The 16,423-nt window shown below is 37.1% G+C and overlaps 1 long non-coding RNA gene across 4 annotated transcripts in view; it reads left to right on the plus strand.

The window, feature by feature from the left end:
- The window catches only part of LOC140628059 (uncharacterized), a 136,718-nt gene that overhangs the window by 11,617 nt on the left and 108,678 nt on the right, over window positions 1-16,423 (plus strand). For 2 of the 4 annotated variants that reach the window (XR_012026482.1, XR_012026479.1), the window contains one exon: window positions 10,961-12,597. The exons of 1 other annotated variant lie outside the window; for it this stretch is intronic. This is a non-coding gene — a long non-coding RNA (uncharacterized lncRNA). Of the gene's footprint in view, window positions 1-10,559; window positions 10,932-10,960; window positions 12,598-16,423 lie in introns of those variants that run through there. One more of the 4 variants, XR_012026483.1, reaches the window with a different exon arrangement.

Consider the following 16,423-nt stretch of genomic DNA (forward strand, 5'->3'; position numbering starts at 1 on the left):
TTCAGAAAAAAGCTTAGAAAGAAATACGCCAAATCGTTAACAGTAGTTGTCTCTGAGTAGTAATAACAATGAGTAGTATATTGCATTTTCTTATTCTGTTTTTCAATTTTTCCATAGTCATATATTATTATTGTTATTTTTGTGAAAATCACAGGAAATATCTTGTCATATTAGCAGGGCAGGAGAATATAGTGGTTTTATAGCGCAACCTCTAATATCAGACAGTCCTGACCACTTAACATCCTCTGTTTCCTCATCTGGAAAGGTGGATGATAATATACCATACTGATGTAGCCATATTAGCCAGACAATTCTTTGATTCCCTTCTCTTTATCTTTTGTGTATCTTGTATAGATTTTTACTTTGTGGTTACTATGAGGCTTACATAAAAATTTTAATAGATATAATAGTCTATTTTAAGCTGGTAACTACAACTTCATCTGCATTAAACTATCCTTTTATGCCCCCACTCCAACATTTTATGTTTTTGATGTTACACTTTACATCTTTTTATATTGTGTATCCATTAACAAGTTACTGTAGCTATAGTTATTTTTAATAATAGTTCCATCCTTTAATCTTTATACTAGAGTTAAATTATTAACATTCCAGTATTAAAATATTCTCAATTTGACTATATACTCATCTTCACAGGTATGTTTTCTGTTTTCTTATATTTTCGTGTTACTAATTGGAGTCTTTTCATTTCAGATTCAAAGACTCCTCTCAGTATTTTCTTATAAGGCAGGTCTACTGTTATTATATTACCTCACTTTTGTTTTTTGGGGAAAGTCTTTACTTGTCTTTCATATCTGAGGGACATCTTTACTGGGTAAAGTATTCTTGGTCAGTAGCTTTTCATGTAGCATCCTGCTCTTCCTTGGCTTGCAAAGTTTCTGCTGAGAAATCCACTGATAGCTTTATGGGGTGTTCCCTTATATATGAAGTATTTTTTTTTCTGCTTTAAAATTAACTTTTTGTCTTTTAGACAGTTTATTATAACGTGTTTTGGAGAAGATGTGTTTAGGTTGAATTAGTTTGGGGACCTATGATCTTCATGAACTTGGATGCCCAAATCTCTCCTAGATTTGGGAAGTTCTCAGCCATTATTTATTTAAATATTTTTTGCCCCTTTCTTTCTCTTCCTTCTGGGACTCCCATAATACATAGGTTGTTTCTTTTAATGGTTTTCTGTAAATCCCTTAGCCTTTCTTCATTTCTTTTCATTCTTTTTTCTTTTTGCTCCTTTGACTGGATAATTAACAAGTGATCTGTCTTCAGGGTCACTGATTCTTTCTTATGTTTGGTTGTGTCTGCTGTTGAAAACTCTCTATTAAATTCTTCATTAATGAATGAAACTCCAAAGTTTTTTTTTTTTTTAATGTTTTCTACTTTTGAATCTCTTATTTTGTTCTTATATTGTTTTCCTGATTTTGCTAAATTATTTTTATATATTCTCTTTTTGCTCTCTGAGCATCTTTAGAACAATTATTTTGAATTTTTGTCAGACACTTCAATTTTGGGGTGGTCAGATGGTAGTAATTTACTGTTTCATTTGTGGTGTCATGTTTCTCTAATTCTTTGTGAACTCTGAAGCCTTACATAGGATAGGTATCTGCACACTTAAAGAAGCAACCACCTCTTCTAGACTTTATGGACTGACTTCAGTAAGGAAACACCTTAACCTGTAGGTGAGGGCCCTGCCTCTAGTGGTATAGGGTACTCAGTTTGGTGGTGAGGGATGGCCCTGCATCCAGGGGTATATGGTGTCTCATTGGTTTGGGCAGCTGCGGTCCTCTGCATCAACTGCATGATTCCTTGTGAGAGCTGTGAGGGGTCAGCAGTGGCTGTAAGGGTTGTTGAGGTCCTAGTGATGCCTCTAGTTCCAGTGGCTGGGACCAGGGCAGCAGCAGTGGTGGCCAGAGTTGGGGATATGCACCTAGCTGTGGGTACTAGCTACAGGTGCCTGTGTGTGGCAGGGCCCTGCTGCAGACACACACTCAGTGGTGAGGGCTGGGGCCAGCAGCAGGGGTTGGGACCAATCACAGGGGAGTGTAAGTAGCTATGGGGGCCTTGGCTATCACTGTTTACTTGTGTGACTGTGAGGGGTAGCCATATGCATGTCCACTAACCAGACTATTCTTTCTTTGTCTCTCTCTTTTTTAAAGTAAACTCTGTGGCCAGCGTGGAGATCAAGCTTATGACCCTGTGATCAAAGTTATTCTTTTGTTTTCTGTTTTTTATTAATCAGACCATTCTTGATTGCTAGTAGTGTAACCCTATTCTAACCAGCTGAATCTCAAAGGGAAATTTATTATTAAATGTACTAGGCAAGTCCAGGGGCTCTTTTTTCCAGAGGCTCAAAGGATATTTTTGTTTTTATTTTTCTATCTTTTAGCATCTTTCAGTGTTTTGTCTCCATTTTCAGACAGTTTCATACTAGTAACAAGGAAACATGTTGATAGCTACAGACAGTCACAGGTTTAAATCTTTAAAGGAAGGGAGACCTCAAACTCCAAAACCTTTATTTATGAAATTTGATTAGCCTTTCCAAGACTAGGAGCTTTCCCTGTACTAACTAACCACTGTATTCAGAAGAATAGAGTTCTCTAAATGTCCACTTTGGGATCATTTTGGGCATGGGACATTTGTGATGAATCAGCTCACCAAGACCACATGGACTGGAGAAGGAAAAGGAAATGCTATAATCAGAAGTGGGAATGAATGCTAGGTAGGTGAAAACAGTAAGTCCATCCTATGACATAAATTGCTTAGCACAGTTTGGGGAACATAGGAAGAACTCAAAGATGTTAGATATCATTATCATTGGAGTGTATAGTCATCATCATTATATTTTGTAACAGATTATAAGAACTTTTTATTTTTATTGTCTGGTGTTTATGTTTTAAATATTCCAGCAGAATAAGAGTTAAAATTCATGTTTCTTAGTTACTGAGTATTTCTTTATCCTTTTTTGTTGCCTCAGGTATTTTTAGTTTATGAAAATGTGTTTTTTAAGATTACTATTTCTAAATGTATTGTTGATCATTTTGATTTTTCAAATGGCTAATTGTTGCATAATGACTTGATTAGTTTAAAGAGGTTTTTTTCCTTGTTTTATGTTTTATATGAGTGATGGCACTGTGTGTTGGCCCTGGATGGTTGTTATTCCTCTTGTTGTCATATTTCATTTAACTGCAAATTAAAAAGAACTAAAAAAATTACAGCAATTTCTAGTTTATATCCAGGAAATGGAACTCTCTGCAGGACCCCTTACGTGGCACAAATATGTTAGAAAATGATTTTCCATTGTGCTTTGAAAGCCTGTAAGCAGGCCACAATGGCGCACAGTTCACCAATCTTGGATGAAGCCCAGAGAGACTGTAGTGCATAGACTGTAGGAAATCTCCCATCTGAAGAGTTAATTTTCTTCCAGGATCAGTATTAGGGTCTGCTGTGATTACAACAAGACACTTTAAGATTGGTACAGGAACACTTATAACAGTTGACTATAAAAGAAAACCCAGGAGGCCAGATTCAGCCCTTTAGTTTGAGCCTCAAAGACCTTTATTTCGAATTTACCTCTTCCTTCAATTACACATGCTGTCAGCTTTAGTAAAAAGAATTCATTACATTAACATAAATAAGCAAACAACTAGTTTCATTAATGTTTTAAAATGTCTGGAAGGCCACTTTTGTCTTTTGTTTCCATTCAGCTTCTTTTCAGAGCACTCTTAATGGCTGTGTAATATTAAATATTTCTTTTCTTCTCAGTTTTATCTAAATTTTAGATGCAGATTTATGAATTTAGTATCAAAACAGTTACAAGGTTTAAAGACAGATGAAGCTTTTCATCTTTTTAAGGAGGGAGATTTTTTTTTCTTATTTTCTTCAAGATAGTAAATCAAAGGAGCATTTTTTCTTTTTTTAATTTGAAAAGCTGGGGCAACAATATTAAGTAACTGCTGTGGAAGAAAAAAATCAACCATAATCCTAATCTCAAATATACCATCAGTTTTAGTTTTGCATGTACCTTCCAGTTTTGGATACACACACACATACTTTATCAAGTTGAAGTTAAAATTTTAATGCCCCTGCAAAACTGTAGAGAAGGAATTTGAAGCAAGCTAAATCAATTTGAAGTTGGTATACTTTATATTTTAAGAATAGAACAAGGCTTGTCTATAGTAAACCGTAATTTTTGCTTTTTGTAAGAAAATAAAAGGGAGAAAGTCTTTTCTTATTTTTTTAAAGATCTTATTTATTTGTTTTAGAGGTAGAACACAGGTTGTGGGAGGGCCAGAGGGAGAGGGAGAATCTCAAGCAGACTCCATGCTGAGTCCCACTCCGAGCTTGATCTCACAACGCTGAGATCATGACCTGAGCTGAAATGGAGAGTCCAGTACTCAACTGACTAAAGCATTCAGGTGCCTCAGGAAAAAGTCTTTTAAAAAAAAAAAAATCAGTGCAGGAATCCCTCGGTGGCTCAGTGGTTTAGCATCTGCCTTTGGCTCAAGGTGTGATCCTGGAGTCCTGGGATCGAGTCCCACATCGGGCTCCCTGCATGGAGCCTGCTTCTCCCTCTGCCTGTGTCTCTGCCTCTCTCTCTCTCTCTCTCTCTGTGTGTGTGTCTCTCATGAATAAATAAATAAAATCTTTTAAAAAATCAGTGCATTGCCCATGTAGCATGAAATTTTCTTCTTTTTGACATGGAAGTCAGAAGAGAAGTATGTGTTAACCTGGGTTGTGGTAATGGTGCATTATCACTGACATCCTTTCAAGTCTAGACTTTTGCAGTTTGTTTCTTATCTCAGTAGTCATTTGCTGTGCTTGATTTTGGTTCTTATAAGGATTATTACAGATACTTTTACTTTCCTCTATCTAGGACCTTCAAGCTGTCTTCTATATTGCTGGCATCCCTCCACTCCAAACCCCTTCATTCTCTGCCTCCTGCCAAGTGATGTTATTTCCTTAAAATTCTTCTAAACCTTTCCAATGCCTGTGGGGCAAAAATCTGACCTTTAGGAAGATATCCAAGACTCTACCCAACCTGGCCTCCACCAACCCCTCAGACCTCTTGTCTTTAGCTGTTTCAGCTCTTTCCAGCCCTTTGCTTTTCTTTGTGCTTATCCCACTGTTTGAATTGCCTTTGATCACATACATAAACCAGGAGAGTTTCTAGGTCTTTCTCAAGGATCCCACTCAGAAGGTCATCTCTGTCAGAGTTTTCCTTGCTTCCATAAGGCAGCGTTAGTTCCTCTGTCCTCTGGGTCTCCACAGCACTTTGTGCATCTTTATAATACAGTGCTCATCATGCTGTATGGTAACGGTTCGTGTGACATGTGTCTCTTCTGCCCTAAGGTATATGTAAAGGCCAGCTTAGTCATCTTTTTAGCATCCGCACCTTAGCAAGTCAGACATTTATTAGCTATGTTGTAAAACTTGGGTGGTATGTTATACGATGCATCTGAAACGTGTTGATCAGTGATCTTTCAGCATGCAAAAATCACAATATTTTCTGTAGTTTCCCATTTAGTCTCCCTGCACACACAACAAAGCAACATAAAGCCAAACCAAATGCAGAACAAGTACAACTCTGATTACACATTTCCTATCAATGCATGTAATTTTATGTATACCATTGTTTCAAATATAAATGAAATGTGTTGAAATGTGAGTAAGAAATATATGGACTATTATTGAAGCAATTCCAAACCAAAATGTTATATTTCCGGGTAGCAGTAGTTTTTGAAAGGTACTATATACAATTTTAGGTTAGTGTCAGATAACCCCTTCACCTTCATTTCTCTCTTAACACCTTTTATCATAATTTCTGAAGTTCCCCTTTGTAGTTTGAGTTGAAAGTCCTGAGGCAAGCTCTTCAGAACTCTAACACCTGCTTAGGGCTGAACTGGCAGGGGGAGAAATTGAAAAGCAGTGAAGAGTCTTTTCAATAAAGTACTTAGCATTTTAAGTTGTAGATGTTTGGGGAAAAATAATGGTAATAATAGTATTGGAAACTCTCCTATTGCCTCATACAGGGGGAGGAATGTGAAGTTGTTTAGTGGGTTCATACTTTGAGTTTGCAAAAATCATCATTTGCAAAGATAGTTCAAATTTGATTTTGATCAAATTAAACTACAAGAATGTAGACTTTTTCTTGAGCATAGACTTATACTTTCTCTTTTAAAATTCAAACCCTTTTCCTTCTGACATCAAAGCGAAAGGATTCAAGGCTTTTAGAATCTTACTCTAAGATACCAAAGAACCCTAGGACGATAGTTAGAAAATTAGGAAGAGAGTTTTGAAATAATTAAATTTTTTGGTTCTCATCTACTATTGTATATTGAATATAAATTCCCATCGTCCAAGTTAATGACAAAGTTTTAAAAAGGTGCATGCATTTTTTTAACCCTTAATGATTTTACATTATTGTCAAGAATTTCTTGGAGGCTTTTAAGATTCAGATGCCTGTGGTGAGCTTTTTTAGGTTGTATCTTTTAATTTTGTTGATCTTTTTGTTCTGTAACTAAAGAAAATTGTTTAATTTGTTTTTCCAGCAGAGGGAGACATCTGACCATGAACGTGGTATCGCTACTTGCCAGGAGTATTCTGTAGCCCATTTTATCAATATACATAAAAAACTCAATGTTCAAATTAACTAGTTCAATAAGTAATTTAGCTCATTGATTTTTGGGCATATCCTAAGTGCCATTACAAGCTACGGATATTTTAAATGCCATTACCTAATAGAAGGAATGTTTTAAGCACCTTTTATTGATTTTATTACTGCTTTATTTTGCTGTCTTGGTTTAAAATCATTTTAACCACTCCGTAATCAAGAAGAAATATATCGTTGGTGAAATACAGTCAATTTCCTAAAAACCTTTGACATCGTTAAATAAGGAATTACAGTTGTTAAATCATGTCAGGCAATAACTGAGGGACAGAAGAGATATAAAATTTGGAGCAGTGGGCCAGCATACCAGTAAGCCATGCTGACCTCTGACATTCACATTCTGCCTGTGACAGTCACACTTCAGGTTTGCTTATGGTTTTTATGTCAGCAAGCAAGATTTAAAATCTCAGGTAGGAAGGAGGGTGAAAGAACGATAGCAAAATATGATCCAGGGACCATTATAGTGCCTTTTAATCACTTCATGTTATTTTTTTGTTAAAATGATTCTCTAAGCAATTTTAAAATTTCATTTGCTTTTCTTGCTAGATTATAGTATATTGATATTCTGCATATGAAGGAACTAGAGTGTTCACAGGAGTTTTTACCACTTCTTTCTTTTGCTCATTTGATTTAACATTAGCAGTGTTACTGAGCTGATTAGCTAGTAGACAGACAAGGAATGTGGTCTATACACTGCTTAATCAAAGAGGCATAGAAGTGGGTAGTGAGCACTGAAGCTCGATACAAGCCTGCTAATGAGTTGATTGCATTGACATTTGATGTAATTTAACTGTAGAGTGGCAAATATCAATACCTGTATATGATTTGGCAGATGGTTGTTGAACTGTGATTAGAAGTTTAGAATGATTCCCGGTAAAAGACCACCTGGCAGTAACCCAAGAACAGAGAACTGAGTTTTCCCCATTAAATGGAAGAGGTCCAGAAAGTCAAGTGTTTTGATCATTAATAGAATCTTTCCTTTTCTTTTAGCAAATGTTAGCTTCAAGAGGAAATTGATAATTATGCATAGGTCTATTAAATGATCTTTGGGATAGCTCTTTTCATTCCTTCAAATGAGCTCATATCTATAGTAGTGGCAGTTACTCACTGGCAAGGAAAGAAAACTAGTTAAAATGCTGATAGGTGTCATTTCAGTATACTGGGGATATTGGAAACATCTTTGTAGATTTTAATATATTTGAGGCTGAAAACCAGGTTTTTCTGATAATATAAATATTTCTAATATAATATTAAGTATTTTATGCATTATATAAATATAATATGAAATAAGCTATATTGAGTATCTATTATACACAAGACATTCTTGTAGGTGTTTGAAATGTAAAGAACACAAAGATGATCTTACTTTCCCTCAGTGGACATGCAGTGCACATCCCATAGAAGGACTGGAATAAAGGTCAGGAACTATGGCAGCATAGAGAAGAGTAATGGCTTCCTCTGTGGGAAGAGGAAGTGTCAGGGAGGGCCTTATGGAGGTGTCACTTAATATAGCTTTTGAACAGTTGGAGATGAGCATTCAGAAGTAGAGAGACCAGAAATACAAATTTTTTTTTTAAATAAACTTTATTTTTTTTTAGAGCAGTTTTAGGTTCACAGCAGAATTGAGCAGGAAGTAAAGAGTTCCCATATGCCCTCTGACCCCACACATGCACAGCTTCCCCCACTATCAACATCCTGCATCTGAGTGGTACATTTGTTAAAATTGATGAACCTACATTGACACATGTTGTTATCACCCAAAGTCCATAATTTACATTAGTGTTCACTTTTGGTGTTGTACATTCTGTGGGTTTGACAAATGTATAAGGACATGTATCCACCATTACAGTATCATACAGAATAGTTTCACTGCCCTAAAAATCCTCTATGTTCCACCTATTTCTTCATCCCTCCCTCTTTGTCAACCCATTAACCACTGATTTTTTTTTTACTGTTTCCAAAATATAAAAGCTTTTGAAAATTTTGAAATGTTTATTGTGCCATTATATATATGTGTGTGTGATGTATAAAGAACAGTGAAATAAATAAAATCTGTCCACCTTCTAGCTGAGATATTAAAATATTACCAATATTTTTGAAGCCCTGATGGGTTCTTCCCCAAGTATTCCCTTCTACCCTACCAATGCTTCAATTTTTTTAAAAAATATTCTTATACCTAGTTGCAAAAGCACACAAAAACCTCGGTCTCTCAAGTCCCAACACCCCCTTATTCTTTGGTTTGGTCTATGCAAAATGAAGTGAAGGAATAAGTTGATGTTTGTCTAGTGAATTCCAATGGTGTGGAAAGCTCTTTTTTTTTTTTTTTTTGGTAGCTAGGAAGTGGGATTTCTAGATAACCTAAATGACTATCAATATCATTTTAAATAGTAAATAGTCTGATTAATTCACATTATAGTTCTGCTTCACTTTGAGCTTTGTAGACTTGACTTCTCTTGCTCTGTATATTCAAGTCTTTTTTTTTTTTTAAAGATTTTATTTATTTATTCATGAGACACACACACACACACACACAGAGGCAGAGACACAGGCAGAGGGAGAAGCAGGCTCCATGCACGGAGCCTGATGTGGGACTCAATCCTGGGTCTCCAGGATCACGCCCTAGGCTGAAGGTGGTGCTAAACCACTGAGCCACCCAGGCTGGCCTTGCTCTGTATATTCAGATGGAATAACTAAACTAATCCCAGTGCTATGATAGAGACACGTTTGATTACGGAGACTTATTCAGAACTTCATGCATTTAGACTTCATGTCAGCATGGAATGTGTATCTCTAAATCTAGCAACAAGTGCTTTCAGAATTAATTTTTAACTTGGCTGATGGCCATGCTCCTTTATATTCATTTTGTAGTTTCATAGGACTTATAGGTGAACATATTTTATATTAAAAACAATGGTATATTGGAAAGAACACTAGGATATAAACTGTGTTCTTTCCCCCACTGCTCAGACCCATTCCGTGCCAGTTCTTTGCCTGCATCTGTATGAGATCTTGGACACATATTTTAGCTTTTCCAGCAACTCTTAGATTTAAGAAAATATACTCTGGTTATTCCTGGTCATAAGAACAGTCTAGTTTCAGTAATTAAAAATGATCAGTTCAGTGCAACATTCTAATGTTTATTAAAGTTCAAGCCACTCTTCTTGCCCATTGTGGTGTTGCTTTAGGTTGAGAAGCCCACAGTAGGAGGTGGGGATGGGTTGACTTCTGTATTTCCTTCAGAGCAGAGCTCCTCCCTTGAATCCATCTCACTCCCAGGGTGAGAGCTGGAAGGGGTGAGGAGGAGGGGCAGGGACAGAGAAAGTCTTGGCAGTCCTGCATTGATCTGCTGGTGGTGTTTTCTGAGCTTGGCAGATGCTCAGTACTGACTTTTAAGATGCACTCTCTTGAGGTCCCCCTCTGGGCATGGCAGACTGCAGCTGACCTGCCCTTCCTCTGGCTGCGTTCCAGGGTCCATCTCTAGTTTCTTGCTGCTGAGATCCACTGGTCCTTTTGGAAATGAATCTATCTTAAAGTGATCTTCTGATGGCCTCTCTTTTACATAAGGGCCATGCATACACTTGTGTGGAGATTAAATGAAATAACGTATGCAAAGCTCTCTCCCTGGCACACAGGTATTGAATAAATCAGTGAGTGATTCACTGGGTGTCTTCTCTGTGGAACACCTTATAAGTATAAACTTTTTCATATCAGTCTTATGAAATGTATTTAAAGGAACTCTCAGATACATTAATTTTCAAGGTCACATAGCTGGAAAGTGGCTGAGCTTAGGTTTGTATCTAGCTCTGTCCAGTGCTGGAGTCTTTGGCCCTTTGGACTATGGTCCACTGCCTTCTGAAATTGCCTGGCATGGTCTTAATGTTCTAAACTTTGGGAAATCTGGTTAATATTATGAATGTTAGTGCCCATTCTAGTAGTTTCTTAAATGTCATGTGTGGTATAAATTGATAGGAATGCTCTCTCAGATACTTTCATTTGACTACATCTCTATGACATTTGGATAATCTGACTTCCTTGACATGAATCCTTTATCTTCAGGGGCTTTGTCCAGATATCTACTGGTGAACCCAAGTGGAGATTCAAGGAAATTCATCATAATAATCCAGACAGAATCTGGATTCCAGAGAAATGCCTCAGTATTTCATAGACGTCTGTAGCATGTGTGTTCTGGGCCTCCTGGAATAATCTCTGGAAGAAGAGAGAGATGACAGTGTAGTAGATGTACAATGGAGAGGTAATGACATGTCTTTTTTCTGCCTCCAGTGGTTCAAGGACTGATGACCAAATCTGAGCTATTAAAGATCTCTGTGCTGACTGCCCGATGACACCCAGGGTGACCTGCCGATTGGAAATCTCCAGTCAGAAGAATATGGATTCTTTATTCCCATTCACTTAGGACAAAGGGTTAAGAAAATTTACTTTGGAAAGAATTGGCTAGAGAGAGAGACTAGGATAAAGCAAACCACAGAAGGGAAATAAAACCTCTGGAACATTCGTTCAATTTTGTTTCAGTAAAATGTTAGTAAATCAAATCCTAATGGTAAAACTGGGTCCTGGATATACACTGCTATGAGATGTGTACTTAATCAGAATGCTCTAAAAAGCATACATTAAAATTAGCTAGTCCCCTTTTAACTTTATGCCTACCAAGCTGCAAACTGCCTCAACTAAATATTGTGAAAGTCCAATTTTTATTTGCCCTTATTGCTTGGGTCAAAGTGAAGTTGAACTCCAGATTGTAAACTGGACAGTTTCTGGTTTACAGATAGTCATTCAGCCAATTTATATGGATTACTAACCCTTCTTTACTGTGGAAATATTGTCAGAGGAAAATGCATTCAAAATTCTTATTTTGTGCACTGTAGAATAAGTGAGGTCTTATGAGAAGAACACCAGCTCTAGCCAGTCCTGTTTTAGCTCTATGGAGAACTTAGCAATAATCAGGAAAGGGGATTTCTAGCTTTTTGTGCCTTAGCTTCCTTTGCAAGAAAGTACAACTAATAAAACCTGCCCTTTAGGATTTTGTAAGGCTGTTGTGGCAAAGTATTTTAAGCTCCTTAGAGAAAAAGGCTACTCAATGAGGTAGCTTTGTTATTCCTTTTAGTGTCAATTATATTCTGAAATATGATTTTAGAATTTCGGGATCCCAGGACCTATGATTGAACTGGCAGCTGATCGATTCAGTGGAATTTAGAGTTCTCTTTCTTGACACCGAACTGAAATTTGCTTTGGCTAAAAGAGGTAAAGCATACAATTATGGTCAGAAACGTAATAATAAATCTACTGTAACAACCTTCTTTCCACCACATACCTTTTCTGGTATTTATCTGAATACTCAGCTTCTAAAAACTAGAAGAGATTGTAATTTCAGTAGCAACTCATCAGCAACTCTAAGTGTACGAAGCCATTTCAGCTATGATCTTCTTTTATTTTGCCAAGGTTCATGTCTGAAAGGTTTTATTTCTTTTGGTTTTGAAAATTAGAAAGAGGAGACAAACAGTTAAAAGTATAAAAGTTCTACCCGTGTTGCTTTTTCTACACCTTGAGGACTAGCAAAATCTTTAATATGAGACTTTATTTGTACAAAGCAAAACTTCAAAACCACTCAAAAGCTTTTCTTATTAACTGCTGTCAGTCCTGTGATTTACAGAGGCAATAAAGAACTAGAGGGGGCGCATTTATCATGGAGTTCAGCGCACCAGGAGCCATTTTCTCCAGCGGTAAAGGCAAGTGATAAAAACGAATTCTTTTGTTCTATAACCAAGACACATTCTCTGTTCCCTATTCTCTAGACTTGGGCACGCCAGGCTTCTCTGGTGGCAACTTGGTACCACCTCATCTACACTCAATGATAAATTGTTAACATGAAAACACTGATGATACACCTGGAACACCTGGCTGTGAGTGGTGCTACATATTTACTTTCAACACACAGTAGTTAGCTGCCAACATATTTGTAGTATTAACTCTCAGTTTACTTTGAACAGTACTTTGTACGTGTGTGTGCTTTCTTTCATTTCAGAAGGGAGTAGATGGGAATGTTAATAGTGTGGGGTTTGTTTAGCAAAGAGCATAAAAATTTGGATTTTGAATCTCAGTTGCCTAGTTGTATCAAAGAAGACTTCATCTGAATTTTGATGCTGGAAAGCAGAACAGTTCCGGTACACATATTTTCAATTTACTTTGTATTTGATTTCGATTTTGTGTTTGGCGTTCTAGGCAAGCAGGTGTGATACTCAGAGACACTTTTAAACTGTCTCTGAACATTGATTACACATTTTTGAGTTTTTTTTTGTTTGTTTTGTTTTTTTTTTTTTCATTTTTGAGTTTTTGAAATGAGTTCATCAGACTTTGAGCTAAGCTGGACATAGAGGCTATAATAGTTTTGCTGTTTGGGAAACTTACAAAAAGGAGCATTTTTGAGTATTTTATAATTGAGTACATCCATCATCCAATAGTATTTATTAAGCACTCACCTGTGCATGACAATGTATTAGGCACAAAGATTATCAGGGAAAAGGTCAATGATTTGGAACCAGAGACAGTGAAAGTATTTATACTTAGGGGAAAATGAACACAAATGTTATATCATGAATATTATTCCTTTTTTTTTTTTTTAAGATTTTATTTGTTTATTCATGAGAGACACACAGAGAGGCAGAGACACAGGCAGAGGGAGAAGCAGGCCCCATGCAGGGAGCCCATGTGGGACTCAATCCCAGGTCTCCAGGATCACGCCCTGGGCCAAAGGTGGCACCAAATCGCTGAGCCACCGGGGCCACCCGATGAATGCTATTCCTAACAGAGCAGGTTATGTAGTTAATTTAGTCTCTGGAAAAGACAGGGACACTCAAATAAAATCTCCTGGCATTTTCCAATTTTGCAATCACTAACTATGATCCTTATTCATGTATTAGTGAAAAATAATATTTTCAAAAGATAGTAGTAAGGTAGAAGACATGAAAAATCCAGGAAAAAAATCAGGTTAGGTTCTTTTGTGACTGGTTTGGCATACTTACAGACTGTTAGCTGGGGAGAAATTTAGAATGGAATTATGTGGGGGTTCTATTTATCTGTCTGTTTTTTGCGACATGTAATGTAGTGGTTAAAGTTATTCTCTTGCTTCTGTCACTATCAGTTTCTTTTCATTGGAAGAGGAAATAAGTCCTTCTGTCAGTAATTTGGCAAAAGTGCTGAAAAGCCCATTATCCCAGTTGGAAGGAAAGCAAACCACCTCTGGTATGTGAGGACCTGGCAGGCTTCATAGAGAGAGATGAGCCCAACAGAAGCTTCCAGTGAGAGATGGTGTTTTATTTTCTGAGAGATACTGACCATTAGTCATTCTTCTTGAATCCACCTAACATTTTCTCAGAGTGAAGTTATCTGCCCCCCACCCCCAAAACAAATTTATCGGTCCAGATGATATGGGATAGAGCAGGGGGGACAAAAAACAGTCATTTGAATAAAGAATTGCATCTTTTATGTACTTATGTTGTATCATGTACACTTGGGAAAGGACCACATCTGTCTGGAGGATGGTGGGAAATTGAACACTTCAATTCATGGCGTGCTTCTTGTATAGTATTTCCTTAACCAAAAGGGAGCAGCTGTTGGGTAGCACAGAAAACATTGTTACAAACCTGAGCATATGGAAGCCTGAAGCTTTGGCTAATTTGGATGTCTGGGCACCATTGCAGAAAGACCATCATAATTATTTGCTATGATTTTAGGTCCACACTCCACTGTTGGAAGGAAAAACTTTTTACTGAGGCTTACTCTTTTATATGGCTTTGAAGGGAATTGCATTTTATTTCTGACACTTATTGTATTGTAAAATCTCTAGTCTCTGATATTTAAAGGTGGAAACTTTTAACTTTCTCTCTTAAAAAAAAAACCAACTCTGGGGACTTTTTAGTACTATAGCCTCTCAAATAATCCTTAAGCTTTGAAAAATGAAATGCTTTATTTTATGAAGCAGTTTTGGGGTCAGTTTTTTTTCCCTAAAATGTATGCTTTTATGTTGGGTAGTTTAAAGACCAGCTGTTAACTGAAACCAACCGTCAACGAAGTTGCATAAAGTTGTGTTTCCTATTAGTCTTGTATCTTTCCTATTAGTCATTTATGAAAGGATACAGGAACATCTAAGAGAACTCCAAACAAAATTGAAAAAACAGATGTTGAAACCATATTGTCCTGATGGTTTGCTATTTTTTTAAATAAAATAGGAGCTCAGTAATTATTAATGGATTATGAAATAAGGCTTCTGTTGCTAACTTACTACAAAATTATTTGTAGTAGCTTGCCGTTGAAAATTGGTGTTTTAGTGGGATTTCAGAGAGTCAGAAAAATGAGTTAAAGTTTATGCCTAGGAGCACCATGAAGGAGGAACTATGACATTTTCAAGAGTTGGGCATGTATGAGCCTCTAAAGGTGTGTTTATTATGTTGTCATGGTGAGCAGTGAATTAAAAAAATAACAAGACTGCTCCTTGGGTAGTTGTGACTTATTGGTAGTTATCTTTATAAGAGTTCCATGCTGACTTAAGTAAAGATCTTCAGGGAAAAAAAAAACAAACTTTATTTTTCAAATAAATTCAGTTAAGAGCCTACAGGCTTCCATGACACTGCACTGAATTATTATTAATGTGCACTGCTGTGAGAATAATGCTTGCTGCTGTTTAACAATAACCCCGTCCTCTGGAATTTCAGGAAAGTGGTAGGAAAATGAGAGGCAGATTTAAGTGCTGCCGCTGAATTAAACGTGCTAGTTGATGGGGACAACATTTTTATTGTTACTTGTGCAAGGGAGTGTCGAAAGAGACCGTTATTCAGGGTCAGGTCACATGTGTGACTGGTGAAGTTATTTGAGCGGCATTTCTGGCAAGCAAGGGCATTGCTTCTGGCCAAGCAAAGGTTTGTTCAACCTATTGCCTTTACCTGGATAACTCATTTTCATTCCCTTGAGAGTTAGGTGTGGTATTTCTTGAAGGCAGGGTTATGATCTTTTAAGGGTCTTCCTCGTTGACTTTAAGAATCTGTTGTTAAAATATTGGGCACATCATTGCTCATTAGCACCTTTTAACTTGGATGGTTAGTACAGTTGCCTTGATAGATGACGATAGATGCCTTTTTTCATTGGGAATTATCTTTTAAGTCAGCGTCTCCCAGCTTACATATTCAGACATATTCTACTATTCCCAGCAGGTAGTCTTTCCTCCTCTATGTCTCTCCTCCCTATTCCCTTGTCCTTTAGCCATGCCAGACTGTTCACTGTTCTCCAGATATGCCACCTAATATCTTGCCTCCTGAGTGTCTAGTGTCCTGTGTTCCTTTGCTCATGCTGTCCATGTAGGGTACTCTTACACCAACTCCTGTGCACTCTATAAGGTCTAGATCACCTTTGGAGAATGTTTCCCAAATTCTTACATACACTTCTGTGGAATAAACTTTTCCCTTCCTCCTGTCCTACTGCCACTGTGTATTCTTTCTTGAATTATTTGTGAATGTGTTTCCCTCCTTCCATGGATGGTGGGCCCTAAACTTGGGGCAGTGTGATTCTTACCTTTGTATCCTGCATATGGTCAGGTATAGCACTTCACACTGTTGTGCAGGGCAGGTAATAATAGATAAATCTTCAATGATTGGAATTCAGTCACTGGTGATTGCAGTGTCCATATAACAGGAGACATGTAAGGAGTCCAGAAACTATTAACTTATTTAATTGTAA

The sequence above is a fragment of the Canis lupus genome, chromosome 3 (assembly GCF_048164855.1).
Source record: "Canis lupus baileyi chromosome 3, mCanLup2.hap1, whole genome shotgun sequence".
In the NCBI taxonomy this organism is placed as follows: Eukaryota; Metazoa; Chordata; class Mammalia; order Carnivora; family Canidae; genus Canis; species Canis lupus.